This window comes from Tamandua tetradactyla, chromosome 5 (assembly GCF_023851605.1).
Source record: "Tamandua tetradactyla isolate mTamTet1 chromosome 5, mTamTet1.pri, whole genome shotgun sequence".
NCBI classification, from domain to species: Eukaryota; Metazoa; Chordata; class Mammalia; order Pilosa; family Myrmecophagidae; genus Tamandua; species Tamandua tetradactyla.
This window is the reverse complement of record NC_135331.1, coordinates 33572745-33600466: the sequence shown is the minus strand read 5'-3', so window position 1 is coordinate 33600466 and position 27722 is coordinate 33572745. Positions and strand designations below refer to the sequence as shown.

General features: G+C 45.2%; 1 long non-coding RNA gene across 1 annotated transcript; it reads right to left on the bottom strand.

Annotated features, from left to right (window-relative positions):
• Positions 1–12907: 12907 nt before the first annotated feature.
• Positions 12908–27447, bottom strand: LOC143684006 (uncharacterized). The gene is made up of 4 exons (XR_013175789.1): positions 27282–27447; positions 16051–16210; positions 15847–15932; positions 12908–15702 (listed from the first exon to the last, which is right to left on the bottom strand). It is a non-coding gene; the product is annotated as an uncharacterized LOC143684006 (long non-coding RNA).
• Between the last annotated feature and the right edge of the window lie 275 nt (positions 27448–27722).

Genomic DNA, 27722 nt, shown 5'->3' with positions numbered 1-27722 from the left:
CTGAGCTGCTCTTTAGCGGACCAGCATGAACTCTTGGTGGCAAGGCTTGGCCCCCGGCCAGCCCTGCAGGAGTGCGGCACAGCCATCAGCAGTTACCTCTTCACCACCCTTCCCACCCCAGCTTCCTGCTCTAATCCAGCCTCAGCCACAAGGAGCCTCCAAATATGCCTTCAAATATAGCAACCATCCCTTATCAGCCCCTCCTGAGCCCTTCTCCGAACCTTTCCCTTCTCGGTCAACACCGCACATTGTAAGTTCAATTAAAGCTCTCCATTGTGGCCCTATGTCATGATCATGGTTCATATGTGACAGGCACTGCTGGGGGACATGGGGGCTGTGAACGAAAAACTTAACTATTCTGTCCCCCAGGGCCCTGCTTGACTGGTCCCAAGCCCACCTTCTGTCCCAATCCTGGATGAGTCTGCTACTTGCTGTCTCACCTTCCACCACGCTGCTTGCTATTTCCCAAGCACGCCATGCTTGATCTTGCCACTGAGCCATTGCACTTGCTGTTCCCTCTGCCAGGTATGCCCTGTCCCCGGATCTTTGCAATACTGGGTCCTTATCTCATTGCAGGACTGGCTCCTTTTCTCAGCACAGACGTCTCTTCCTCATTTGTGGAAGGAGCCGTGGGTTGAGGAATTCCCTGAGCCCCTCTCTCAAGGACCCCTTCCCAGTCTTTTATCTTATCATCAGGTTTCACTGTCTTCATAGTACTTATGAAATCGTCTTGTTAACTATTTGCTTACTTGTTTGTTTTCTATCTCCCCATTCAAATGTCAGATACATTAAAGCGGGGTCTGAGTCTGTTTTGTTCACCAGTGTTATATCCCCAGGTTCTAGCAAAGTACCAGCACAGGTGCTCAATAAATATTTGTTGAATAAATAAACCCATGTTAAAGACCAAGAGACCAAGGCAGAGAATTTAAACAGCTGAAGGTCACCAAACGGGGCCATGACCTGGGTTTATCTGGCTGCATAGAACCCTGTGGTTCTCTTGGAGGCAGAGGGCAGGGAAGGTGGCAATGCTGTCCTTCCAACCCCCAGAGCCTACAAACCTAGTCCCTGAGATGGGAGTTCTCAATCTTACTGGAATTCATAACCCTCAGAAAAATGATGGAAGCTGTAAGTCGTCTGCCTGGACAAATGCACACATTTTATGGCCTACCCAGACACGCTCCACCCGTGGTGAAATCTGCCCTGGTGAGATACGAGTATTTGCTTGTCAACTGCTATGTTCTGGTTTGGGCTTCCTGATTGCTCACCAGTAGGGGCTGGGCTCCCCTTGATGCCCTGAAACCTCAAAGAACTGTGCTGAGACACGCAGGGCTCCCAGTGCTGTCTCTTTAAAAATCTCCCTCCACTTTGGAGTCCTGTGACTTAGGTCCACCTCTGTGCCTCAGTGTCCTCATCTGTAAAGTAGAGGTAATAACAGAACCGAAAGGATAAGATTGCAAGGAAGGTTTTCTGAGCCTATGTGTGTAAAGAACCCAACCTGCGCAAGCACGGATACACCTGAGCAGGTATTATTGCCGTGTCTCTCTCATCACCATCAGGTGGGTGCCTCCTTCCTGGGGGGTGGGGTGGGGTGGGGTGGGGGGGTTGTGTGGTGTTCTGCCTCAGGATGGGTGGGTGGCCAGGGGGGTGGTGGGGTGGTCCTACCTGACACCCGGGCTCTTGTCCACGTGCTTGACTCCGTAGTGTGCCCCTAGGATGAAAGGGGACCGTTCAGGTAGGCCTCCCAGGGCCTGCAGAAGTCAGTGTGTGCTGCCCCCTAGCGGCTGACTGAGCAGCGGCCATCCGGCCAGACTCAGAGGAGAAGCCGTGGCGGTGGTCGCGCATGGGGGATGGAAGGTGGGGGTGGGTGGGGGCAAGTTGTCACATGAACCTGACCGTGACAACACCATACTCGGAAGGTCTGTATGTTAAGAATGTTCATGTTTGTATGTTGTTTTGGTTTGATGATACAAAATAAATTGAATAAAAAAATAAAATAAAAGTTGACCTGAAACTCGCCATTTTTGATTGAACAATTTCAATTGGCCATTTAAAATTGAACACTTCTGTGACGTTAGTGCATTTAAAAGTTGTGCAGCCACTGTGGATACTTGAATATTATTCTTCCTTTTGCTTATTTACCTTTCCTTAACTTTCCACTATGACCATGTATTACCTTTTTAAATTGTGAAATGTAACATATATACAAAAAAGCAATAAATTTCCAAGTACATTTTAACAAGTAGTTATAGAACAGATTTTAAAGTTTGATATGGATTACAGTTCCATAATTTTTTGTTTTTTCTTCTAGATGCTGCAAGATACTGGAGACCAACAGAAACATCAATATAATGATTCAGCAGTCATACCCGTTTGTTAAATCCTATCTTCTCTGTTATACTCCTCTTTAAACAACATATATATATATAAGCAAATTTCAAAGTACATTGCAATAATTAGTTGTAGAACGGATTTTAGAGTTTGGTATGGGTTACAATTCCCAATTTTAGGTTTTTATTTCTAGCTGCTCTAAGGTATTAGACGCTAAAAGAAATATCAATATAATGATTCATACTCATTTGTTAAATTCGAACTTCTCTGTATAACTCCACCATCATCTTTGGTCTTTCTCTCATTCTTTAGGGGTATTTGAGAGCGTAAGATAGAATGGCATAACCCTAGTGCACAGAACCTTTGTAGAAGCATATGTAACACCCTAGGTATTCTTTAGGATTGGCAGGAATGGTTTTGGTTGGGGTTTGGCAAGTAATGATAGGTAGCAATGTCTAACTGAAGCATGCGTAAGAGTGACCTCCAGATTAGCCTTTCAACTCTATTTGAACTCTCTCTGCCACTAATAGCTTATTTGTTACACTTCTTTTCCCCCTTTTGGTCAGGATGGCATTGTTGATCCCACAGTGCCAGGGCCAGACTCATCCCTGGGAGTCATCTCCCACGCCTCCAGGGAGACTTTCATCCCTGGATGTCATGTCCCACAGAGGAGGGAGGGTAATGGTTTCATTTACAGACTTGGGCTTAGAGAGAGTGTGCTGGTTTGAAAGGAAGTATGCTCCCTAAGAAAAGCCATGTTTTAATATAAATCCCATTTCATAAAGGTAGAATAATCCCTATTCAATACTGTATGTTTGAACTGTAATGAGATCATCTCCCCGATGATGTGATTTAGTCAAGAGTGGTTGTTAAACTGGATTAGGGGATGACATGTCTCCACCCATTTGAGTGGTCTTGATTGGTTTATTGGAGTCCTATAAAAGAGGAAATATTTTGGAGATTCAGAGAGAGCAACACTACAAAGCAGAGAGTCCACCAGCTAGTGACCTTTGGAGATGAAGAAGGAAGACACCTCCCAGGGAGCTTCATGAAATAGGAAGCCAGGAGAGAGAGCTAGCAGATGACACCGTGTTCGCCATGTGCCCTTCCAGCTGAGAGAGAAGCCCTGACTGTGTTCGCCATGTGCCTTCTTACTTGAAAGAGAAACCCTGAACTTCATCGGCCTTCTTGAACCAAGGTATCTTTCCCTAGATGCCTTTGATTGGACATTTCTTTAGACTTGTTTTAATTGGGACATTTTCTCGGCCTTAGAACTGTAAACTAGCAGCTCATTAAATTCCCCTTTTTAAAAGCCATTCCGTTTCTAGTATATTGCATTCCAGCAGCTAGCAAACCAGAGCAGAGAGTGAAGCCACATCTGAGCAACAAAAGAGGTCCTCCAGAAGTAAGTCTTAGCCATAACTATAAGTAGGCTAAGCTTTTCTATACCTACATAAATTTCACAAGAGTAAGCCTCAAGCTCAAAGGCTTGGCGTATTGATTTGCGTGTCCTAATGTTTGGCATAGTACCTGAGGTTTCCCCGGTGGTAAAGTTTAATAGTTCCATAATATTTTCTTCCATCCTGAACATGTACTACTTTTATAAAGAGAAAAAATAATAATAAACAATCAGTTTCTAAGGTTTATAGAGCTCCTATTGTTTGTGCAGCTCCATAAAAAACAACAGTAAAGATCTCTGACATTGGGACAGCACCTGACAGCTACAGCCTACCTTCCATGCCTCATCTTCCTTGGTTCTCACTGAAACCCCGGGAGGCAAGGAGGGTAGGCCTGAGCATCCCCATTTTACAGGCGAGACAATCAAGGCTCCAATGGGTAAATCACTCAAATCATGGAGGAAGTAAATGGTGGAGACAGGATTTGAACCGGTCCTCTTGGTCCCAAAGCCATGCTCTTTTTTTTTTTTATTTATTTATTATTTTTTTTTTATTAATTAAAAAAAATTAACTAACACAACATTAGAAATCAATCCATTCTACATATGCAATCAGTAATTCTTAATATCATCACATAGGTGTATGGTCATCATTTCTCAGTACATATGCATCGATTTAGAGAAAGAAATAGCACGACAACAGAAAAAGAAATAAAGTGATAACACAGAGAAAACACAAATAAAAATAAAAAGTACAAAAATATATAAGAGAAAGAAAAAAAAAACAAAAAAAAACTATAGATCAGATGCAGCTTCATTCAGCGTTCCAACATAATTACATTACAGTTAGGCAGTATTGTGCTGACCATTTTTTTTTTTTTTTTTTTTTTTTAGACATCATACCATTCTACATATGCAATCAGTAATTCTTAACATCATCACATAGATGCATGATCATCGTTTCTTAGTACATTTGCATCGGTTTAGAAGAACTAGCAGTATAACAGAAAAAAATATAGAATGTTAATATAGAGAAAAAAAATAAAAGTAATAATAATAAGAACAAAACAAACAAAACAAAACAAAACAAGAACCTATCGCTCGGATGCAGCTTCGTTCAGTATTTTAACATGATTACTTTACAATTAGGTATTATTTTGCTGTCCATTTTTGAGTTTTTGTATCTAGTCCTATTGCACAGTCTGTATTCCATCAGCTCCAATTACCCATTATCTTACCCTGTTTCTAACTCCTGCTGAACTCTGTTACCAATGACATATTCCAAGTTTATTCTCGAGTGTCGATTCACATCATTGGGACCATACAGTATTTGTCTTTTAGTTTTTGGCTAGACTCACTCAGCATAATGTTCTCTAGGTCCATCCATGTTATTACATGCTTCATAAGTTTATCCTGACTTAAAGCTGCATAATATTCCATCGTATGTATATACCACAGTTTGTTTAGCCACTCGTCTGTTGATGGACATTTTGGCTGTTTCCATCTCTTTGCAACTGTAAATAACGCTGCTATAAACATTGGTGTGCAAATGTCTGTTTGAGTTTTTGCCCTTAATTCCTTTGAGTAGATTCCCAGCAATGGTATTGCTGGGTCGTATGGCAATTCTATATTCAGCTTTTTGAGGAACCGCCAAACTGTTTTCCACAGTGGTTGCACCATTTGGCATTCCCACCAACAGTGGATAAGTGTGCCTCTTTCACCGCATCCTCTCCAGCACTTGTCATTTTCTGTTTTGTTGATAATGGCCATTCTGGTGGGTGTGAGATGATATCTCATTGTGGTTTTGATTTGCATTTCTCTAATGGCCAGGGACATTGAGCATCTCTTCATGTGTCTTTTGGCCATTTGTATTTCCTCCTCTGAGAGGTGTCTATTCAAGTCTTTTTCCCATTTTGTAATTAGGTTGGCTATCTTTTTGTTGTTGAGTTGAACGATCTCATTATAAATTCTGGATACTAGACCTTTATCTGATATGTCGTTTCCAAATATTGATTCCCATTGTGTAGGCTGTCTTTCTACTTTCTTTTTTTTTTTTTTTTTTTTTTTTTTTTTCTTTCTACTTTCTTGATGAAGTTCTTTGATGCACAAAAGTGTTTAATTTTGAGGAGTTCCCATTTATTTATTTCCTTCTTCAGTGCTCTTGCTTTAGGTGTAAGGTCCATAAAACCGCCTCCAATTGTAAGATTCATAAGATATCTCCTGACATTTTCCTCTAACTGTTCTATGGTCTTAGACCTAATGTTTAGATCTTTGATCCATTTTGAGTTAACTTTTGTGTAGGGTGTGAGATATGGGTCTTCTTTCATTCTTTTGCATATGGATATCCAGTTCTCTAGGCACCATTTATTGAAGAGACTGTTCTGTCCCAGGTGAGTTGGCTTGATTGCCTTATCAAAGATCAAATGTCCATAGATGAGAGGGTCTATATCTGAGCACTCTATTCGATTCCATTGGTCGATATATCTATCTTTATGCCAATACCATGCTGTTTTGACCACTGTGGCTTCATAATATGCCTTAAAGTCAGGCAGTGCAAGACCTCCAGCTTCGTTTTTTTTCCTCAAGATGTTTTTAGCAATTCGGGGCACCCTGCCCTTCCAGATAAATTTGCTTATTGGTTTTTCTATTTCTGAAAAATACGTTGTTGGGATTTTGATTGGTATTGCATTGAATCTGTAAATCAATTTAGGTAGGATTGACATCTTAACTATATCTAGTCTTCCAATCCATGAACACGGTATGCCCTTCCATCTGTTTAGGTCTTCTGTGACTTCTTTTAGCAGTTTTTTGTAGTTTTCTTTATATAGGTTTTTTGTCTCTTTAGTTAAATTTATTCCTAGGTATTTTATTCTTTTAGTTGCAATTGTAAATGGGATTCGTTTCTTGATTTCCCCCTCCGCTTGTTCATTGCTAGTGTATAGAAATGCTACAGATTTTTGAATGTTGATCTTGTAACCTGCTACTTTGCTGTACTCATTTATTAGCTCTAGTAGTTTTGTTGTGGATTTTTCCGGGTTTTCGACGTATAGTATCATATCATCTGCAAACAGTGATAGTTTTACTTCTTCCTTTCCAATTTTGATGCCTTGTATTTCTTTTTCTTGCCTAATTGCTCTGGCTAGAACCTCCAACACAATGTTGAATAATAGTGGTGATAGTGGACATCCTTGTCTTGTTCCTGATCTTAGGGGGAACGTTTTCAATTTTTCCCCATTAAGGATGATATTAGCTGTGGGGTTTTCATATATTCCCTCTATCATTTTAAGGAAGTTCCCTTGTATTCCTATCCTTTGAAGTGTTTTCAACAGGAAAGGATGTTGAATCTTGTCAAATGCCTTCTCTGCATCAATTGAGATGATCATGTGATTTTTCTGCTTTGATTTGTTGATATGGTGTATTACATTAATTGATTTTCTTATGTTGAACCATCCTTGCATACCTGGGATGAATCCTACTTGGTCATGATGAATAATTCTTTTAATGTGTTGTTGGATACGATTTGCTAGAATTTTATTGAGGATTTTTGCATCTATATTCATTAGAGAGATTGGCCTGTAGTTTTCTTTTCTTGTAATATCTTTGCCTGGTTTTGGTATGAGGGTAATGTTGGCGTCATAGAATGAATTAGGTAGTTTTCCCTCCACTTCGATTTTTTTGAAGAGTTTGAGGAGAGTTGGTACTAATTCTTTCTGGAATGTTTGATAGAATTCACATGTGAAGCCGTCTGGTCCTGGACTTTTCTTTTTAGGAAGCTTTTGAATGACTGCTTCAATTTCTTTACTTGTGATTGGTTTGTTGAGGTCATCTATGTCTTCTTGAGTCAAAGTTGGTTGTTCATGTCTTTCCAGGAACCCGTCCATTTCCTCTAAATTGTTGTATTTATTAGCGTAAAGTTGTTCATAGTATCCTGTTATTACCTCCTTTATTTCTGTGAGGTCAGTAGTTATGTCTCCTCTTCCATTTCTGATCTTATTTATTTGCATCCTCTCTCTTCTTCTTTTTGTCAATCTTGCTAAGGGCCCATCAATCTTATTGATTTTCTCATAGAACCAACGTCTGGCCTTATTGATTTTCTCTATTGTTTTCATGTTTTCAATTTCATTTATTTGTGCTCTAATCTTTGTTATTTCTTTCCTTTTGCTTGCTTTGGGGTTAGCTTGCTGTTCTTTCTCCAGTTCTTCCAAATGGATAGTTAATTCCTGAATTTTTGCCTTTTCTTCTTTTCTGATATAGGCATTTAGAGCAATAAATTTCCCTCTTAGCACTGCCTTTGCTGCGTCCCATAAGTTTTGATATGTTGTGTTTTCATTTTCATTCGCCTCGAGGTATTTGCTAATTTCTCTAGCAATTTCTTCTTTGACCCAGTCGTTGTTTAGGAGTGTGTTGTTGAGCCTCCACGTATTTGTGAATTTTCTGGCACTCTGCCTATTATTGATTTCCAACATCATTCCTTTATGGTCCGAGAAAGTGTTGTGTAAGATTTCAATCTTTTTAAATTTGTTAAGACTTGCTTTGTGACCCAGCATATGGTCTATCTTTGAGAATGATCCATGAGCACTTGAGAAAAAGGTGTATCCTGCTGTTGTGGGATGTAATGCCCTATAAATGTCTATTAAGTCTTGTTCATTTATAGTAATATTCAGATTCTCTATTTCTTTGTTGATCCTCTGTCTAGATGTTCTGTCCATTGATGAGAGTGGTGAGTTGAAGTCTCCAACTATTATGGTATATGAGTCTATTTCCCTTTTCAGTGTTTGCAGTATATTCCTCACGTATTTTGGGGCATTCTGATTCGGTGCGTAAATATTTATGATTGTTATGTCTTCTTGTTTAATTGTTCCTTTTATTAGTATATAGTGTCCTTCTTTGTCTCTTTTAACTGTTTTACATTTGAAGTCTAATTTGTTGGATATTAGTATAGCCACTCCTGCTCTTTTCTGGTTGTTATTTGCATGAAATATCTTTTCCCAACCTTTCACTTTCAACCTATGTTTATCTTTGGGTCTAAGATGTGTTTCCTGTAGACAGCATATAGAAGGATCCTGTTTTTTAATCCATTCTGCCAATCTATGTCTTTTGATTGGGGAATTCAGTCCATTGACATTTAGTGTTATTACTGTTTGGATAATATTTTCCTCTAACATTTTGCCTTTTGTATTATATATATCATATCTGATTTTCCTTCTTTCTACACTCTTTTCCATATCTCTCTCTTCTGTCTTTTTGTATCTGACTCTAGTGCTCCCTTTAGTATTTCTTGCAGAGCTGGTCTCTTGGTCACAAATTCTTTCAGTGACTTTTTGTCTGAGAATGTTTTAATTTCTCCCTCATTTTTGAAGGATAATTTTGCTGGATATAGGAGTCTTGGTTGGCAGTTTTTCTCTTTTAGTAATTTAAATATATCATCCCACTGTCTTCTAGCTTCCATGGTTTCTGCTGAGAAATCTACACAAAGTCTTATTGGGTTTCCCTTGTATGTAATGGATTGTTTTTCTCTTGCTGCTTTCAAGATCTTCTCTTTCTCTTTGACCTCTGACATTCTAACTAGTAAGTGTCTTGGAGAACGCCTATTTGGGTCTAATCTCTTTGGGGTGCGCTGCACTTCTTGGATCTGTAATTTTAGGTCTTTCATAAGAGTTGGGAAATTTTCAGTGATAATTTCTTCCATTAGTTTTTCTCCTCCTTTTCCCTTCTCTTCTCCTTCTGGGACACCCACAACACGTATATTTGTGCGGTTCATATTGTCCTTGATTTCCCTGATACCCTGTTCAAATTTTTCCATTCTTTTCCCTATAGTTTCTGTTTCTTTTTGGAATTCAGATGTTCCATCCTCCAATTCACTAATTCTATCTTCTGTCTCTTTAAATCTATCATTGTAGCTATCCATTATTTTTTCTATGTTTGCTACTTTATCCTTCACTTCCATAAGTTCTGCGATTTGTTTTTTCAGTTTTTCTATTTCTTCTTTATGTTCAGCCCATGTCCTCTTCATGTCCTCCCTCAATTTATCGATTTCATTTTTGAAGAGGTTTTCCATTTCTGTTCGTATATTCAGCATTAGTTGTCTCAGCTCTTGTGTCTCATTTGAGCTATTGGTTTGTTCCTTTGACTGAGCCATATTCTCAATCTTTTGAGCGTGGACAGTTATCTTCTGCTGCTGGCGTCTGGGCATTTATTCAGATTTCTCTTGGTGTTGGACCCAGCAAGGTTGTATTATTTTTCTGTGAAATCTCTGGGATCTGTTTTTCTTATCTTGCCCAGTATGTGGCGCACGTGGCACACGTTTGTCTCAAGTGTTTGGAATGGGTCTCCCCCAGTCACCGATCTCCGTGGCCTGGGGATTTCGGATCCAATTCTCTCCGTTGGTTCAGGGGCCGCGCGTGGTGGGGGCGTCAGCTGCCGCGGCTTGAGGGGACCCTGTGGCTGGTTGCGGGCCGCAGCAGGCCTGGGGGATTCCCCACCGGACCAGGAAGCCTCCCGTGGGGGGGGGCTACCGCTGCTTGGATAGCCCTCCTATCCGAGACTCGTATCCGCGGACTCGAAGCAGAGACTCGAAGCTGCCCGCAAAAGAGGGGTGCCGCCTGCCTTGGCTTGGGAAACTTGCTTCTCCAATACTCTCAGCCGGCCCGGAAAGGAGGGAGGGAGTAGCTCGGACCACCGCAGCTGCCGCTGATCGGGAAATCACGCGCCGCTCGGGGGTCTCACCGCAGCCGAGTCTCACAGTCAGTCTAGCCAGCCCAGACTTTGGATAGCCCTCTGATCTGAGATTCGTAGCCGCGGACTCAAAGCCGAGACTCGAAGCCGCCCGCAGAAGAAGGGCGCCGCCTCCCTCGGCTTGGGAAACTTGCTTCTCCGATACTCTCAGCCGGCCGCAGCCGAGTTTCGCAGTCAGACTAACCAGCCCAGACTGGGTTACGCTGTGTGTCCATTCCCTGCTGTAGCCCCGGGAGCTGTTCTGTACTGTTTCTGTTCACCTATTAGTTGATTTGGAGTCGGAGGAACTAAGACGCATGTACCTTACTAAGACGCCATCTTGGATCCCCCCATGCTCTTTTTTTTATTTGGAGTGGGTGGTAGTGGTGCATGGACCGGGAATCGAACCCAAGTCTACCGCATGGCAGGCAAGCAAAAGCCCACGATCTTAATTGTGTTCTTGAGCTCCAAAGGAGCCCGTCTTCTGCTGGTTTCTAGGGACCCCAAGCCCCGGCCTCAAGGAGTATACAGTCAGGCAAGTGGGAAGAGGCACACACCCCAAGAGCTATGCATGCAAAGCAGTATTTCCTACATGCCCTAATGCATCCTGGGCTCTCCTGGGTCAGTCCTTTTCCAAGAACAGCCCATACTCATCCTTACTTCTGAGCCTTTGCTTGGCTATCTCCCCTGCCTGGAAGGAGTTCGTAGCCCTCCCCAACCCACGCTGTTTTCACCAGCACTCCAGGCTCCTCCTTTGGGAAGCCTGCCATGATTTAAGGCCAAGAGCACTGAGGAAGGAACTTCTTGGTCCTAGGGCTGGGTCTGTGAAGGGTGGGTTCAGGAGGGATTCCCACAGGTCTGGAGGTCCCAGTCAGGGGGCTTTTATTGGGCCTTACATGTGGGGCGCTAAACTGGACTATTTTCTAATTATTTCTGTAATAAAGTTTTTTTATAAATGTATATGCCTATTTTATTACATTCACTTTTTTTTTTTTTTTTTGCACGGGCAGGCACTGGGAACCAAACCCGGGTCTCCGGCATGGCAGGCAAGAACTCTGCCACTGAGCCACCATCACACCACCCTATATTTACTTTTTTAAAAACAATTTTTATCGTGAAATATATCATATATGCAGGAAGGTGGTAAATTTCAAAGTATATTTTAACAAGTATAATACAGAACAAATTTCAAAGTATGGTTTGGGTTATGTTCCACAATTTCAGCTACCTGAAGATACTGGAAAATAAAAAGAAATATCAGTGTAATGATTCAATAGTCATACTCATTTGTTAAATCCTGCCTTCTCTGCTACAGCTCTTCCTTCTCCTTTGATCCTTCTTTTAATCTTTAGGGACATTTGGGCAATGACCAATCTAACTTCTTTTTTTTTTTTTTTTAACATGGGCAGGCATCGGGAATCGAACCCGGGTCCTCTGGCATGGCAGACAAGTATCCTTGCCTGCTGAGCCAACGTGGCCCGCCCTCAATCTAACTTCTTCATGTTGAAAAGGGGTGTCAATAATATGGGATAGGGGAATGCACCTGGTTGATGCTCTTGGGAGAGATGCAAAAAAAAAAAAAAGTGAATGTAATAAAACAGGCAATTTGGGGTTTCAGGGCTTATTTGGCCGAGGAACCATCTGGAAGTTTTAGGTTTCCAAAAAATAAGCTGAATGAAACTATTATAGAGTCTCAGATAGAGCCCTGGGTATTCTTAACAGTTTTCGGGACTACCACTTGTTGGGGCTTGGCATACCATGGTGTGCTGGTTTGAAACAATGTATGTCCCCTAGAAAAGCCATGTTTTAATCTAAATCCCATTTCATAAAGGCAGAATAATCTCTATTCAATAGTGTATGTTTGAAACTGTAATCAGGTCACTTGATTAAATGTGATTTAATCAAGACTTGTTGTTAAACTGGATTAGGTGACAACATATCTCCACCCATCTGGGTGGGTCTTGATAAATTTCTGGAGTCCTATAAAAAAGGAAACATTTTGGAGAAAGAGAGATTCAGAGAGAGCAGAGCAGAACGACATAGCCACGAGAAGCAGAGTCCACCAGCCAGTGACCTTTGGAGATGAAGAAGGAAAATGCCTCCCAGGGAGCTTCATGAAACAGGAAGCCAGGAGAGAAAGCTAGCAGATGCCATGTGCCTTTCCAGATGAGAGAGGAACCCTGACTGTGTTCTCCATGTGCCTTCTCACTTGACAGAGAAACCCTGAACTTCATCGGCCTTCTTGAACCGAGGTATCTTTCCCTGGATGCCTTTGATTGGACATTTCTATAGACTTGTTTTAATTGGGACATTTTCTCGGCCTTAGAACTGTTTAAAAAGCCATTCTGTTTCCAGTATATTGCATTCTGGCAGTGAGCAAACTAGAACACATGGCAATTAGCAATATCCACCTGAAGCTTGTGTAAGAGTAGGCACCAAAAGGGTGAACAATGGTGGCTCAGTGGTAGAGTTCTTTTATTTATTTATTTATTTTAATTTATAAAAAAATACCAAAAAAACCCAAACGCAAATATTTGTAACTTTTGATCATTCCGTTCTACATATATAATCTACATATGTAATTCACAAAATCATCACATAGTTGCATATTCATCATCATGATCATTTTTTGGAACATTTGCATCTATTCAGAAAAAGAAATAATAAGAAAACAGGAAAAATTTCATACAAAACATACTCCCTCCCCCTCCCCCTCACCGATCACCAGCATTTCAAACTAAATATATTTTAACATTTGTCCCCCATTATTCATCTTTATTCCATATGTTTTACTCGTCTGTTGACAAGGTAGATAAAAGGAGCATCAGACACAAGGGTTTCACAATCACACAGTCACATTGTGACAGCTATATCATTATACAATCATCTTCAAGAAACATGGCTACTGGAACACAGCTCTACATTTTCAGGCACTTCCCTCCAGCCTCTCCACCACATCTTTTCTTTTTTTTTTTTAATTTATTTTATTTTTATTTTTTTAAATACCAAAAAAACACAAAGCAAATGCAAACATTCCTATTTTGATCATTCCGTTCTACATATATAATCAGTAATTCACAATATCATCACATAATTGCATATTCATCATCATAATCATTTCTTGGAACATTTGCATCTGTTCAGAAAAAGTAATAAAATGAAAACAGAAAAAAAAATTTATACATACCATACCCCTTACCCCTCCCTTTCATTGATCACTAGCATTTCAAACTAAATTTATTTTAACATCTGTTCCCCCTATTATTTATTTTTATTCCATACATTCTACTCGTTTGTTGAAAAGGTAGATAAAAGGAGCATCAGACACAAGGTTTTCACAATCACACAGTCACACTGTGAAAGCTTTATCATTATACAATCATTTTCAAGAAACATGGCTACTGGAACACAGCTCTACATTTTCAGGCAGTTTCCTCCAGCCTCTCCATTACAACTTGAATAATAAGGTGATATCTACTTAATGCATAAAAAAAAGTCCAGGATAACCTCTGGACTGTTTGGAATCTCTCAGTCATTGACACTTTGTCTCATTTCACTCTTCCCCCTTTTAGACTAGAAGGTTTTCTCAATCCCTTGATGCTGAGTCTCAGTTTATTCTAGGATTTTTCTCAATCCCTTGATGCTGAGTCTCAGCTCATTCTAAGATTTCTGTCTCACGTTGCCAGGAAGGTTCACACCCCTGGGAGTCATGTCCTACGCAGACAGAGGGAGGGTGGTGAGTCTGCTTGCTGTGTTGGCTGGAGAGAGAGGCCACATCTGAGCAACAAAAGAGGTTCTCTTGGGGGTGACCCTTAGTCTAATTTTAAGTAGGCTTGACCTATCCTTTGTGGGGTCAAGTTTCATATGAACAAACCCCAAAATTGGGGGCTCAGCCTATAGCTTTGGTTGTTTGCACTGCTTGGAAGAATATCAAGAATTCAACTTGGAGAAGTTGAATTTTCCCCCCTTTCTCACCATTACCCAAAAGGGACTTTGCAAATGCTTTTTATTCACTGTTCAAATCACTCTGGGATTTATCAGGGCATCACTCTGGACAAACCAACAAAATCTTATGTCCTACTCAAGGTTCCATGTACTTATGGTGTTCAATTAAGCTGTCTATATAAGTTATATTAGGAAATGCACTAGTCATATTATAAATTTTGTAAGTGGTAGAGTTCTTGCCTGCCATGCTGGAGAACCAGGTTCGATTCCTGGTCCCTGCCTAGGAGAAAAAAAGAAAAAAGAGTAACCTTCAGAATAGCCTCTCAGACTCTATCTAAAGTTTCTTAGCCACTGCAACCTTATTTTGTTGCATTTCAATAATAAGAATTTTTAAAAGAAGTTCCCCTTAATTACAAAAGTATCATATGCCTGGGTTACAAAAAAAAAAAAAAAACAATATTTTTTTTTTAAAAAAAGAAAAGATAAGAGAAGTTCAAATGGACCATGAGCTCCTTCGGCCTCACCTGGTGCAGGTCGGTCCTGGGCAGGGCGGGAACCCCGTCCCCGGGAGGGCAGAGGAAAGGGCCCCCACCCAGTTGAGGATGGGGCTCAGGAATTGGAGATACCAAGCTCTAAATCCACATGGAGCCCCTTGCTGACCCCACTGGCTTTGGGCCGGTTTCCAGCTGTAAACTGGGGAGAATAACTGGAATTTCCGGCGGGCTGTTGGGAGGATGAAAGCACCCGGGTAGGCGACCAGCTCAGTGCCGCTGGCGTTATTAGACCTTCCCAGGGCAACTGGAAGCCTCCTGGGCGGCCCAAACTCCATAAGGCGTTTGGTAACTTCAAGGCTAATGGTAAGTCTCATAACAAAAGCCGCGCGGGTCTTTGCCGAGTGCCCATCCCCGCCCCCCCCCCGCCCAGGGTCTGCATCCTGCCAGGAGCAGCGCTGAGATCCTGGACGCAGCAGTGCAGTGTCCTCTGGCCCTTGCCCCTCCGAGGCCTTAAGGGAGAGGCCTTGGGGGTGCTGGGTGCTAGGGTGCTGGGAGGAGGCCAGACCCGAGCACAAATTCTCCCGCTGCAGACGCTGCATGCCGCGTCCTCCCGCAGCCAGCGCCGCACCAGGCTTCTCCATAACCTTCTTAGCTCCGCGGTGGCAGTAGATCTTCCCCGACAGGGACTGCAGAGGCTCTGCGGGCCGCAACTCCGCTCCCGAGGCCAGGGCAGGGGGCTCAGGGCCAAGCGACTGCCGTATCCTCGGACGCCCCCATCCTGGGGGAGCTGGGCTCCCCTTCATTTCACCTGGGGCCCTTCCCCACCTGCAGAATAAGGGGGCTTCGGTCTGGATCTTTTCTTCTCATTATTTTAATCTCGTAATTACTTTTTTAATTATTGGATTATTTTTTTAGTGCAGTTTTAGGTTTACAGAAGAATTGAACAGAAAGCACAGAGTTCCCACATACCTTTTATCCCCTGCACATCCTGCCTCCACTCCACAGAGTTTTCCCGTTTATGGACATCTTGCATTAGTGTGGTATACTGGTTACAACTGATGAACAAATATTTATATAATATTATTAGTGCAAGTCCACAGTTTCCATTAGGGTTTACTCTTTATGTTGTGCGGTTCTGTGCGTTTTGATAAATGCATAATATCATGCACTTACCTCTGGGTCTTTTCTAAGATTCTGGTGAGTGTCATGATCCCTAAAAAATGCTCATGCAAACACACGATTTTGCGTGAAACCTTTCCAGATGCTTCCCCCACCAGGTCCGCCAGGTAAAAAAGCTGTCTTTCAAGAGCTACTGCTATCTGCCAAAAACAATCTGCAAAACAGAATGCAGAGTGTTATCTTGAAAAAAAATTCACTTACACTAGTACATGCATAGAAAAATCTGGAGGAATACATATATAATAAATGGTCACACAGCTCATTTCCAGAGGGTCACATTTCAGGGGTTTTCACTGCATACTTCAGACCCTGTCTTAGCTGCCTTTTTTTTTTTTTTAACAAGCATGCTATTTTAGGGATTTTTTTTTCCTCCTTTAAAATAGAATCCATTAATATTATTACCAGCAATCTCAAATTCACCAGACCATTTATCCAACAGTTGAGCAAATTGAGTTGACCAGTAACTCAGAAAGGCAGTAAAGATTTCTGAAGTCTGATTGATGACAATCTTTCCATGGGATTTCACCACGACTCCACACTTAGCACTGGGCTCCTACTGGCAAGGTAATTAAGCTAGCTGAGCCTCAGTTTACCCTCCAAAGTGGGGTTACTAGTAGTTTCTGCATCTCAAAAGATTTCCTACTTTGATAAGAAGAAAAAAAAATAATAAAGTTTTTAATCTTTTGTTTGTTTGTTTTTTGGAAAGAAAAGACTTTTGAGTGAGGCAGGTTCCCAGATCTCCAGGGGAGGTGCCCAGTCTTGGAACTGCTTCCATTTGCCCCAACCAACATCTCCCCAGCTGGTGGGTCTCAGAAGAGGAAGACCCCCAGGAGGTCCCCACAGGGCTAGGACACCGGAGGACAAATGCGGGTAATGGCATCCAGCCTGGGCTCTTGTGTCTGGTACTGGTTCAGCAACTGGGACATAAAAAAACCCAGACATCACCTCATCGCTGTCTCATCACAAAAGGAGACCTTCTCCCTGCAGATCCCTGCAGAGGACAAATTCCTGCTGGATGTATTGCCTGGGAGGGAGTAGGAAGAACAGAGCAGAGGACTAGGGGTTCTCCCCCGCCCCCTGAGGGCCAGAGGGCAGCCCAGGTCATCACAGCAGCCCTGGGACCAACATCCCCAGTAACCATGGCAACCTTAGCTCCCAGGCACTGCATAGGCCCCTGACAAATATAACTCCTTCCATTCTTTCCCCAACACAGCATCTCCTTCAACAAATACATCCTGGCTTGGGGCCCCCCTGGCTTTCCCTCTTCGGACCCCTGCCCTGGAAGGTTTTGGGGCCCCTCGCCTGGCTGGGTGCTGGTCAGAACACACTGATGATACCACAGGCTTCTTGGGACTCCTCTGTGTGACCCCCCCAGCCACGATTAGGCAGACCACACTCCTCCAAACCCTTCCTTCCTTCTTTCTTTCTTTCTTTACTGTGTCTGTGTGTGTGTGTGTCTGTGTGTGTGTGTGTGTGTGTGTGTGTGTGTGTGCGGCTGTCTTTCAGGTAACTGCTCCCTGAGGGATGGCAGGCCTATAGAAGCCAGAGTGCCTGGTGTTTCAGGAGAAGCCACGACTTCAGATCTTTAGATGGGTGGCAGTGGAGAGAGGCTGACAGATGGAACGAGACCATGCTATTTTCCCTCGTCTGTGCATCGGCAGGGTCTCCTCCCAAGTTCCAATTCCCATCAGACAGCCCATCCTTCCAAGTGCCAGGCCATGGGTTCTGCTAACATCCTCTCCTCCCCAGTTTCTGCCTGGCTTTTAGACCAAACTTCTGGAAGTCTCTCCTGAACCCCCAGAGTGGACTCTGTCTCTCCAACTGATAGGGCTACTAGTATAAATCCTTTTAAAACCCTGCAGAGGGCTGAACAAGCTGGTCTGCAGGCCCCATCGGCCTGCTTGAGACTTGCCCTGCCTGACCCTCCTAAATCTCATGAGGTAGGTGGGAGAGGGAGAATCACCCCCATTTCAAAAAGAAAGAAACTGAGGCTCTCTGGCAAACCCAAGGCCACCGAGTAAGCAAGTGGCCGGTCAAGATCCCTGACTCCCAGCCCAGTGCTCTGTCTTGTTTCCCACGCAGGTTCCTAATAGACCCCTCCTGGCTTCTGTTACCCACACCCACTAATTCCCTTGCCCCCACCGGAGGGTAAGCTCCTGCCTCTGGGCTCCCCCCAAGAGTGTCACCTGGGAGAGGGAGGGGTGTCCTGGATCTCTATTATCTATGCACCCAAGGTGTCCCCATCTCCGGGCCTGCAACCAAATAAGAGTAACACATAATAGCAACAACGGCAAGGGGTAGAGCTAGGATTCCACCCTGAATCTGTCTGGCCCCAAAGACTGTGCAGGCGTCACTGCCCTGCCCTGTGCCCACATGCCCCCTGCTCTCCAGGCCCGTCCAGGCATGCTCACTGGGACCCCTTTGTCTCCCCATGCTGGGCCACCACCACGAGGGAAGACAGAGCGAGGCTCAGACCCGGCTGATTGGGGACCCTCCCCAAACTGCTGCATCCTTCCCTGGCGTCTGGCAGGGGCTCTGGACGGGAGCCAAGGCTCTGTGGCAGCAGCCCAAGAAGCAGAGCCAGGCGGGCGGCTCAGCTAACAACGGCGGAGGGAGGGGGCCCAGGTGGGGAGGATGGAGGCCTTTGGAGGCCCTGCTTCCCTGCCAGGGTATGGCAGGCACTCTGACAGCCCTGGGTGACGGGTGGCTCTGAATGACACACACTGGATTTGTCTGTGAACACACAAACCTCCTCTGAAGGACAGGTGAGCGTCTGATCATCCCACTTGCCTCTGGAGAGCACCCAGGTGGCTGGGGACAGGAGGGAGGGAAGGAGACTTTTCACTGCCAATCCTTTGGGCCTTTGGACTTTTTATTTTATTTTATTTTTTCTTGTGAAAAAATGACATATATACAAAAAAAACCCCAATAAATTCCAAAGCATACCACAATAATTAGTTGTAGAACAGATTTCACAGTTTGGTATGGGTTACAGTTCCATGATTTGAGGTTTTCCTTCCAGCTGCTCCAAGACACTGGAGACTAAATCTCAATATAATGATTTAGCAATCATATTCATTTGTTCCATCCTATCTTCTCTGTTATAACTCCACCTTCTCCTTTGGTCTTTCTGCCACTCTTTAGGGATATCTGGGCTATGCCCATTCTCTTTTTCAGGTTGGAAGAAGCTGTCAATAATAAAAGGTAGGGAGATGGAACTAGCTGATGTTCTGGAGAGGCTGGTCCCTCTGGGTTTCAGGACTTATTTGGCCTAGGAACCCATCTGGAGGTTGTAGGTTTGTGGAAAGTAGTCCTCGTACATGGAACCTTTGTAGAATATCAGATAAAGTCCTAGGTATTCTTTAGAGTTGGTGGGAATGGTTTTGGTTGAGGTTAGGCAAGCCATGGTAAATAACAATATCTAGCTGAAGCTTGCTTAAGAGTAGCCTCCAGAATAGCCTCACCACTCAATTTGAACTCTCTCAGGCACTGATACCTTATTTCTTACACTTCTTTTACCCCTTTTGGTCAAGAAGGACTTGTCCGTCCCTCAGCGCCAGGGCCAGGCTCATCCCTGGGAATCACATCCCATGTTGCCAGGGAGACTTTCCATTCCTGGGTGTCATGTCCCACCTGCGGGGAGAGGAGGGTAATGACTTCACTTGCAGAGTAGGGTTTAGAAAGGCAGACTGAGTCTTTGGACTTTTGAACCACTCATAAATAAACAAGACATTTAAAACTCTGGTTCTGCAAATCATTGCTGTGTGACCTTCAACAAGTCACTTAACCTCTCCGAGCCCCTATTTCTTTAACTATAAAATAGGGTTAATCATAGTACTTACTTCATAGGGTAAAGGTGAGACATAAATGAAAAGTATGTGTGTAAAGTGCTTAGTGTGGCAGCAGACACAGTAAGAGCCATCAAAATGGGACGGCTTTCATTATTATTATCATCAGGCACCATTCACCCGACATACCCCGGGCAAGGGAGACCACCACAGTCCTCTGCCTCCTTAGGGACCCCGTCGTTGAAATGGAAGCCAGTCCAGCAAACATCAGTTCTGTCATCACTAGCTCAGTGTGGTGGCTCGGAGCTATGTACCCCAGAAAACACATGTTCTTAAACTTAATCCATTTCTATGGGTGTGGACCCATTATAAATAAGACCTCTTCAAGATCCCACTTCAATTAAGGACCAAGGGTCGTTGGCAGTCAGCTCCAGAACACCAAAGTTTTTTTTTGGAGAAAGCATCACCTTGATGACACCATTTGCCAATAAAATTCCATTACTTAAGCCAACCCATTGCATGGCATTTTGCTTTAAAAGTCAGGAAACTACAACACTTGGTGTCCCGGGCAGATCATGTCACCTTTCTGTGCCTCAGTTTCGACTCTGTGAAATAGATATATTAGAACTTTCCTTCTCTTTCCAAGGTTATGACAACCAAACTGTAGTCTTAGATATTCCCCAGTGATCTCTGCACCAGGCATGGGTGCCAAGGGGTGCCAAGGTCAGGATGAGGGATTCACAGTTCTGTTGGGGGAACTGATAGATGCTTGCAACAAGAAGAATGAGTGCTGGATGGGGGCAAGGGGCTGGGAGGGGGCAAGGGACTGTGAGAGGCCAGTCTGAGGAGCCTAACTCAGTCTGGGGCAGGGAAGGCATCCAGGAAGGCTTCCTGGAAGAGGTATTGTCATAACTGAGCCTTGAAGGTGGAGCAGGAGTTGATCAGTCAGAGGAGAAAGTGGGTCAGGAAAGAGCACTGCAGGTAGGGGAAGTAGTAAGAACAAAGGCCAGAGGTGTGAGACCCAGAAGTTGTTCCAGAATGGGCAGGAAGAAGGCTCAGTTCTGAGGGCAGCAGGAAGCTGGGAAAGGTATTGTCCTGGACTTTAGAGGGCTGTGTGGTTTCAAACCCAAGCTCTACCACTCACAGGCTGTGTGACCTTGGGCAAATTACTTACCCTCTCTGTGCCAAATGAGGCTACAGTGCTTACCCAATAGTGTTGTGAGGATGAAAGCAAGTTAATACATGTAAGATGCTTAGAGCAGGGGATGGCACATAGTAAGCTCTTATTCTGTCTGTCCCACACAGGTCCAGGCATTTAGTAGCCGTCAAGGAGAAGCTGGTCGAGTAAATATTTGTTGGGTGGATGAACAAACGGGCAAATAGGCCATCAAGCTCTTAAACAGTCCCATGTGTTGTTGGTCTCCCAGGGTTGGGTCTGCTCTGGCCTCCTTGAGTCCTGCTCACTACTGAGCTGGGATCAAACATATCACCTGGAGGCACAGCAATGTCCCCATCCCATCTGGGAACAATCTCTGCCAGGGAAGGCCCTCTGCTAGCCCACTCCCCACTTTTGAGCTCAGGGAGGCAGGATGAGCCTCGAAGGGGAAGGAGACCCCTATTCATTCTCACCTGCTAAGGCCATGCTCAGCAGAAGAATTCATCATGCATAACACAGATCTGACTCTCCCTATTTTATGGAGACTGAAGGTCGGGGAGGAGAGGGGCTGGGCCAGGAGGCAGGGGGGAGTCAAAGCAAAGCTGTGGGGCTCTAAAGCTGGGCTTCTCCCATCCCCATTGCCCGCCCCATCCTAGCTCTCCCCTGCTTGCTTGGCCTGGTTACCAAGGTTCCCATTCAGATGCACACACAAGGCTCAACCCCAAGATTTCCCTCAGCCGGGGAAGGGGCTGGGGGGAGGACAGAAGGAGACAGGAAACATTCACACGGTGCCACTGGGAAAACTGAGCCCCACAGACGTTCCATGAGCCATTCAGGGACCCTCCATCCATTCGTGGCAAGCTGGCATGGGGTTTGTTTCTTCCTCTCATGTGCACCTGCCCTGCTGTCTACGGGGCCCAGGGGATGGGGGCAGGGGCAGAGGCCTCGGCCTGAGAACCTGACTCTCTGCAAACGTGGACCCAGAAAGGACGGGCCAAGAGGAGTGGTTTACCGGCACTTTTGCAGACGCTGGTCGGGCGGGAGCTGTAAATCTGACGCAGCCGCTGCCGGTCCTGGGCGGGGACTAGAACCCAGTGGGGGAAGCAGTGCCCCGTCCCTACCCCCTGCTGGCCACAGAGATGGGGATGCTGCGGGGACACTGCGGAGGCCCCTGCGTGCAGCTCTGCGGAAGGAGGATGGAGGTGGGGGGGAAGTGCTCTGCCGCCCCGCCCCTCCATCCGCAGTGAGAGCAGGATGCCCAGAAAGGCCCCATGGGGGCGGGGGGCGGGCCCGGTGACCTAAGCCTGCAGCTGGGCGGTGGGAGTGTGGGGGGGAGGGAGGCTGCAGTTTCCCTGCCTGGTCAGGCCTGCAGGCCAGGGGATGGGGGTGGCGGTGGGGTGGGGGCTGGGAGCCCTTCAGCAGCTCGGTGGGGGGATGGGGGGTGAAGGAGGCAGGGAGGAGCTGGGCCAGGCCCCCAGGGCTGTGTCTGAGGAGGCCCCAAGCCCTGCCCCAGGGGAGTCGATGGCCTGGGTGGGGACAGGGGAGACACGGCGCCGCCACAATTCACTGTGTGATGAGGTGGCTGAGGGCAGCGGGGGTGATGAAGGGCAGCAGATGGCTGATGATCACGATGATGTTAAGTATTCCCTGTGCCAGTCGCCAAGAACTTCAGCACAAGCCCTCGAGGCAGGCACTATTTAATCCCATTTTACAGACAAGGGCTCTGACGCCTGGAATGACGCCTGGCCAGGATGCTCCATCCCGGCCCCTAGCTGAGTAGCTTCTCCCTGGACATGGGCTCCAGGCTGCGGGGGCAGCTCTGTCCCCTGGGCAGTGTCCCACACCCCACAGTCAGGACACCCAATGGGCGAATAGGAGAAGCCAGTGCCAAGGGAGTCGGACAGAAACGTACATTCAACCCTCCCACCGTGCTCCAGGTAGAGGGACATCAGACCTCCTACCTGGCAAAGTCCATGATCTGAGCTGAGCCTCACAGGGCTCCCCGAGAGGGGTCCAAGACCTGGTCACCTCACCCTCATTTCACAGAGGAGAGAATTGAGGCTCGGGAACTGAGGCTTTGTGACTTGCTCGGGGATCCCAGCCAGCCAGCCCCTTCCCCCTCCTGACGCCATCAGCATTCTCCAGGGGAGGACTGGACTTGCTGCCAGAAACAAATAAAATCAGGGATGGCTACCAGGTGCCAGGCAGGTGGCATTTCTCTCTCTCTCTCTCTCTTATTTGCAACAGCTTTATTGAGATATAATTCACAAACCCTACAAATCACTTATTTAAACTGCATAATTCAATGATTTTTTAGTATATCCACAAAGTTATGCCTCCATCACCACAATCAATTTTAGAATATTTTCATCACCCCAAAAGAAACACCATACTCCCAAGCAGTAACTCCCCATTTCTGTCCCAACTCCCCCAGCCCTTAGGTAACCATTAATCTACTTTCTGTCTCTATAGATTTGTCTATTCTGGAAATTTCATATAAATGGAACCATATAACATGAAAGCCTTTTGAATAAGGTGCTTTTAAAAAATTTTTATAAGCTTTTAATTTTGGAATAATTTTAGATGTATAGAAAAGTTGCAAACACAAAGTTACAGTAAATCCTGCACCCAGTTTCTTTTTTTTAACTTTTTAAATTGTATAATATAACATATATACAACGCAAAGAAAGAAAAAAGCAATAGCTTTCAAAGCACTCTTCAAAAAGTAGTTACAGGATAGATCCCAGAGTTTGTCATGGGCTACCATACTGTCATCTCTGAGTTTTCCTTCTAGCTGCTCCAGAACATGGGAGGCTAGAAGGAATAAATGTATTTTTTTTTATCATCACAAGCGACTTTTTTGTGTGTGAAAAATGAAGTATATAAAAAAAGCAATAAATTTCAAAGCACATTGCAACAATTAGCTGCAGAACAGATTGCAGAGTTTGGTATGGGTTACAATTCCACAATTTTAGATTTTTACTTCTAACTGCTCTAAGATACCAGAGACTAAAAGAAATGCGAGTATAACGATTCAGCATTCATACTCATTTGTTAAACCCTACCTTCTCTGTATAACTCCACCATCACCTTTGATCTTTCTCCCACTCTTCAGGGGTATTTGGGCTATGCCCATTCTAACCTTTCAGTTGGAAGGGGCTGTCTATAACATGGGGTAGGGAGATGGGTCTAGCTGATGTTCTGAATAGACCTCCCCTCTAGGTTTCAGGACTTATCTTGTCTAGGGACCCATGTGGAGATTGTAGGTTTCTGGAAAGTTACTCTAGTGCATGGAACTAAACAAGGTGCTTTTGATACACCCATTTCCCAGATGGAAGTAGCTGAGGCTTGGAGAAATGAAATCCCGATTGAGGGCCCTCAATGAAGCAATGGTGGTATGATTCAAACCCTGGCCTGTCTAACTCCAGAGGCCCTGCCCTTAATCACCAACTCTACCAGCAGACTCTTAAAGCAACATCGCAGCCCTCCTTACCCTATCCTCCACTTTTCTGCAAATCCCAGGACCCATCCCCAACTTCCTTCATAGCACCCAGAGGTTCTGCCAGGAAAACCCCAGCCCCAGGGATACTACCCAGTCCCCTTGTGAATCCTGTTCCCAGTCATCTAGATCTCATCTCATGCCACCTTCTCTGGAAAGTACTCCCTGGTTGTCCAGCTTTCTCAGCACTCCCACTGCATTTACCCACAGAAGACCAGGCATCCTGGGCCCTTCTCTGTGTGGGTGGGAAACTAAGGCCCCAGCACGGTGTCTGGGGTTGGCTGGTGAGGCCAGGTGGAGCTCAGCCCAGGGCCAGATTTTGACTTCTACACCAGCGTTCTTTCCCCTGGCCCACTCCAAGTGGGAAGCCCCTGTGGCCCAAGGAAGAAGATGGAGCACTCTGCTGAGAGTCTGGGTACCTGGGTTTGAGTTCCCATTCCTGGGCAGCTGGCACCCACACAGCACATCCTCAAGCTGAGCTGCACCAGGCCTTCATCTCCTCCACCTTAACCCTACCCTGATAGGTGGGGGCATCAGGCCCATGGAAAAGGAGGGGAGAGCAAACAGGCTCAGCAAGGCTAGTATCTGCACAAGGTCACAGGCTGACTGCTGACTCCCCAACTTACCCCTGACCACACACTGGATTAGGGAACTCAACTTGGGGCTCCCACACCACCAGATTTGCCCCTCTAGTAGCACTTATAAGTTGACCCTTTGTTGATGTTCCTGATAAGGGGAGCCGGGACCCCACCATCTTCACCACTGTATTCCCAGTGCAGGGCGGGGTCCAGACAGGTCTCAGGAAATGTTTGTTGAATGAATGAAGGAAGGAGGGAAGAAAGGGAGGGATGGGGTATGTGGGAAGAGAGAAGGTTCAACCGCCTGCTCAGAATCACATGCTGTCATTTACTACCATCACATGGTTTTTTTTTTTCAATTGACAAAACAACATACAAACATATTCTTAACATACAAACATTCCATACATGGTGTATAATCAATAGCTCACAATATCATCACACAGTAAGTCGTATATTCATCACCATGATTTTTTAAAGAACATTTACATCACTCCAGAGTGAGAAATAAAAAGAAAAAAAACTCATACATACTACCCCTTAACCCAACGCTTTCATTGACCACTAATATTTCCATCTACCCAATATATTTTAACCTTTGTTCCCTCTATTATTTGTTTATTTTTTAAAATTCATATTTTTTACTCATCTGTCCATAACCTAGATAAAGGGAACATCAGGCACAAAGTTTTTACAATCACACAGTCACACTGTAAACACTGTATCATCATACAATCATCTTCAAGAAACAAGGCTACTGGAGAACAGCTCTACAGTTTCAGGTACTTCCCTTTAGCCACTCAAATACACCATAAACTGAAAAAGGATATCTATATAATGCCTAAGAATAACCTCCAGGATAACCTCTCAACTCTGAAATCTTCCAGCCACTGACACTTGATTTTATCTCATTGCTCTTTCCCCTTTCAGTTGAGAAGGTTTTCTCAATTCCTTGATGCTGAGTCCCAGCTCATTCGAGGATTTCTGTCCCATGTTGCCAGGTAGGATCACATGGTCTTTACCAGTTTTTCTGACTTCTATATCTTCTATATATTCTTGACTTTCTGGGGTCCTATGCCTCTTAGAGAATCACCCACACAATCCTGCACACAGTGTGGGGGCTCTTGGACCCCTGCAGCTTCCACACGGGTCCCCAGGAGTCAGTGCCTGGACTCCAGGTTGAGAACCCTGTACCATACCACAGTGCCCCATCCTGGGGACACTAGAGACTTGTATACACTGAGGTTCAGAGAAGTGTGGGGTCTTCCTAAAGGTGACTATCAAATTAGGCAGAGTGCATCATTAATGAACCCCCAAACTCCAATTTTTTAATAGCACTGGGTCCTAAGGCATATGAGGTGACCTTGCCGAGCCTCACTTGCACGAAGGAAACAAAATCTGCAGTATAGGGTCGCTGCCAGGAGTATAATGATGCATGGAATCCCCTTAGGCCAGTACCTAGCACATGGTGAGTGCTCAGTTCATAGAATATATGACTAATACTTTCAGGATTTGTTATTCCAGCTCAGCCTTTCTGGCTTCCAGCTCAAAACTTTTCTCAGTACAGAATAGTGGGTAAGACTGGGGACCACTGGGGATAATAATAACAGTACCTGTCAGGGCTGTGCTGAGTTTGAAATAATACACGTGATGGATTCAGCACAGAGCCAGGATCCTAGTAAGTGCTCAATAACTTTGAGCTACTACTGTTCCTTATTACTCCATGACTATGTCTTACAGGGCACCTTGTCCACCAAGGGGTTGGTCCCTAACCTCCAGGACCCTCCAGTTAGCTGAGGGCTAACTCAGCAAGGGAATGGACTAACAGTGCCTGAATGTCTCCATCAGCTCCAATGACCCAGCTCTTAATTCCCAAGCATTGGGAAATGCTGGATAAAACTCCGATTTTTGCAATCGCGAAGGCAAGTCCTGGAAGAGCCCCTGCAGAAACTGAGGTCTGAGGAAGGGAGGTTGCTGCCCAAGGACAGAAAGGCCAGGACACAGGCCCAGCCCTTGATGTACCGGGGTACTCGAATAGGTACCCTTCCCCAGAGCAGATCCCCTTGCCCAGCAGCCCCGCCTCCAGCCCGGGAACCCCGCCCCCACCCCCCCTTCCACGCGGCTGCGCGTAATGTCCACCCGCCATAACCCGCGACGCTTCACGCCAGCCCCTTGAGGGCCGCCGCCGTCGGGCCGGTACTCACAACGAAGAAGCGGTTGCGACTGAGGACGCCCCCACTTTTCCGCGGTCGCCGGGATCGCTTCTGATACGACGTCACGGCGACCAGGACCGCCGGAAAGTTCAAGTCCCGGGCCGAGGGTGGCGCGTCTCGCTTCTTCGAGCTCAGGCCTTCGGAGGAGCGCTCGGAAATCTTCGGAGGCTGGAGAGCGCGTTCGGGTGTTTCCGGCGCTGAGGGGCACGCCAGCCGTGACCCGCAGGGGGCGCTGTTCCCGGCGTGGCTCCTGTCCCGCAGAGTTTCCGAGGTGTAGAACCGAATTTTGTGTTCCTGAGCCCGGTTCCTCCTTTGGAAAATGGGCGTGGTTACAAATATCCGCCTCTCTTTCTTGTGAGGCTGTAGTGGCACCTCAGATAAGTTTGTGAAAGGTACCAGGAGACTCAGATTGATGGATAAGCAAGTTATTTA